We start from the raw sequence: 3,003 nt of genomic DNA on the forward strand, positions 1-3,003 counted from the left end.
TGGGGAGGCTATGCAGCATCACTCCCAACTCGAGTCGGTGCCACCCAGCCGGCTGGGGAACTGCACCAGCCCGCGCGGAGCGGGTCCCAGCCTGGGGCTCCTACCCACCCCAGGTGCTGGCCCAGGGCCACTCCACATCCAGAACCCCGCTGGCAGGAGGCCAAAAGCCTCTCCCGGTGCGGGAAGGGGCCCGCCAGAAGCTGGGGAGGGAGAAGGCAGGGGAGCGGCACTTCGGGTGCAGGACTTGGAAGTCAGGCACAGGCAGGAGCCGCCTGGGGTGTCCCGGGCTCCCGCTGGGCCAGCGCCCCTCTCAGAGAGACCTCCCTCGGCCCCTCCCGTGCCCCCTGGCCGCAGTCTGATCACGCCTACGTGGGCCCAGCCTTGCAGCCGTGTCTGTCACTGTGGGCAGCAGGCGGCCTGGCCTCAAGGACTAGGCCTGTACAGCGATGGCAGAGAAGGATGTGACAATGATGCCTCTCACCTCTCCCTCTGCCGCCTGGCTGGCTCCAGGCTGCCCACGCCTGCCCGGGCACCGAGCCCGCGGGTCCTCGCTGCCCCGGCCACACACAGCCCTGCCCCAGGAGCCTGGCCTGGGACCTCGGCCAGGCCCGGCGCCCAGGTGGTCGGAGAAATGGGGCGTGGGATCTCAGGTGACGGTAGGATGGTCAGGCCTCTGGAGACAGCTAGAGGGACCCCAAACCCCCAAATCACAGCCCACGTCTCATCTCCCCCGCCAACTCTAGGCGTTGGGCTCGGTTTCTTGGGATCCTGGGCTTTTGCTCAGACACAACTCATACTCACATTATTTTGTTTTAAACAAAAGCAATTAGATTTCAGTCCTGGTTCATTTGCATTTGCACCTCGGAAACAGCAGGGGGGAGCGGGACCGATGAAAGGGGGCAAGCCTGGCAGCAGCTGGTGACACCTGAGCGCCACAGCTGGCCCGGCTGCCATTTCGCCGGCCACATCTGGCCTGGCCGCGCGGCCGGCACGGCCCCCCCCGCCCCCGCCCGCTCCCGGGGCTCGCGCGCCGCAGCCCGCTCAGCGGCGCGCTCTTCGATCGCTGGGGCCGCGGCCGCGCGAGCGGAGAACAAGGTATAGCCTGTATTTAGGTTCCTGCCCTTATATGGCGATGTGCGCGAGCGCCCGCTGCTCGGCCGCACCATATAAGGGCACGCTGCGGGCGCCGGGCTGAGCTGGTGCGCGCTCATTGGCCCGCGCGTCTCTCGGCAACCGGCTCTCACGAGTGGAAATCAGCCAGCCGCCCCCGCCCGCTCCCCGCCCCGTCTCTTTCTTTCTCTCCGGGCATCCCCGTCTCTAGTCGCAGCAGCCCCCCCCTCTTGTCTACCCCCATTTTTGCCGGCACCGTCTCCCCAAGTTTTCTTCCTGCGGTCGTCCCCCTCCCTCTCCACCTCGTTGCCATTCCTCCAGGTCAGCCAGACCTCGAGCCCTCCGCGCAGGCTCCCACTTCCACCCCACGCACCGCCTCCCCAAACCCTGCGAACGGCAGCGGAGGAGCGGGAAGGCCCGGATGCTGGAGGGGGGCTGGAGGCGGGGGGAGGGTGCAACGCGGTTGCAGCGGCCGCCGCAGTGTCAGTCCAGGGCTCGTACGCATCGGCTCTGGGAACAGTCGGTCTCCCGACACCCTCCGCATCCCTTCCACTCGCCTCCCCCGCCCCGAAGCTAATCAGAGCAATTAGCCGCCGAAGAAATGTGCTTTCGAGGCTATGGATGTGCTAAACCACAGACTGCCCTAGGTACCACCAAATTACCATTTCCCAGGGTGTCCCTTCGGGCTGGATATCTGAATGCAATCATAATAATGATAAATCGATGTCTCATTTAAAGGTTACTTTAAAAAAAAAAACTCAGCCAGTTGTTGAAGGGGGGGCCTCTGTGAGGGGAGAGAAATGCACTGGAAAAAAACACCCTCGGGTTTCCGTGCAGTGGAGCAGCGGTTGCGGGATGCAGGCAGGTGCCGGGCTCTGGGCCCACCCGCGGGACGGAAACCCGCGGAGGGAGAAGACACCGCTATTCCTCAGGGGATTGGGCTCCGGTTAGCCTCAAACCGAGGGAGCAAAGGCACCGCGGTTCAGGGGGCTCTTCTCGCCCCCTCTCTCGATCGCAGAGGCGCGCGCGCGCGCGCGCACGAGCACGCACGCACAGGTGTCGCCTGACCCCTCCCAAGCTGTCGCCAGTTCCGAAGCTCCTGTTCTAGCGACGCCGCGGCGGCCAGAGCCAGCCCCTCGGGAACCCGCTCCTGTCCCTGGGGCACCCAGAGGGGACAGCTGAAACAATGGGTACCCAGCGCCTGGGGATTTTGCCTGTGACCGAGCTCGCCTCTAGGGCCGTCGCCTCGCAGAGGCGCCGAGCTATGCCCCCTACTGGGAAGCCTGGGACTCGAGCCCAGCGCAGGTGGGGGTCGCACCGGAGGCAGTCTTGGGTGGGGATAGGGAAAGGAGCGCGGTGACCCGCGTTACCTCCCCTGGGTCTCTGGCATCCTTCTCCTGCCCTCGCCCTTCTTCCCTTCCAAATCTCAAATTCCCCCATCTGGCCCCTCCCGGGGGAAGGTAGCGGAAGCGGGCACTGCCAGGGAATTCGGGTGCGAGATGAGGGGGGACGCTGCCTGCTGGATCGAGTTAGCTTCAGCCTCCTCCTCCTAGTCGCCGCTGCTTCTGCGGAAGGAAGCTCGGTGGCCGCAGCAGCCTTCGGTGCCAGCGCGTACCCCTCTCTGACCTTGGCTGAGATTTGCTGCCGCGGTGTTTCGCCTCGCAGAAAGCACAGTTTCCCTCCTGCGCACGGATGGGGAATGCCCTCGGGACACAGCGTCCCCCTGGGTCTGCGCCCACAGCCGGACCTCTGCCACGGAGCCTTCTCCAAGCCCTGGAAAACCCGTGGGTGCCCGCTGCCCCCGCATAGCCCATCCCTGCCCACGCCCCTTGACCCAGGTCGTTCCTGTTAAAAACCCCATCCCCGAGTTTCTGTGTGTTTAGGTACATGGAT

Source organism: Phyllostomus discolor, chromosome 8 (assembly GCF_004126475.2).
Source record: "Phyllostomus discolor isolate MPI-MPIP mPhyDis1 chromosome 8, mPhyDis1.pri.v3, whole genome shotgun sequence".
Taxonomy (NCBI): domain Eukaryota; kingdom Metazoa; phylum Chordata; class Mammalia; order Chiroptera; family Phyllostomidae; genus Phyllostomus; species Phyllostomus discolor.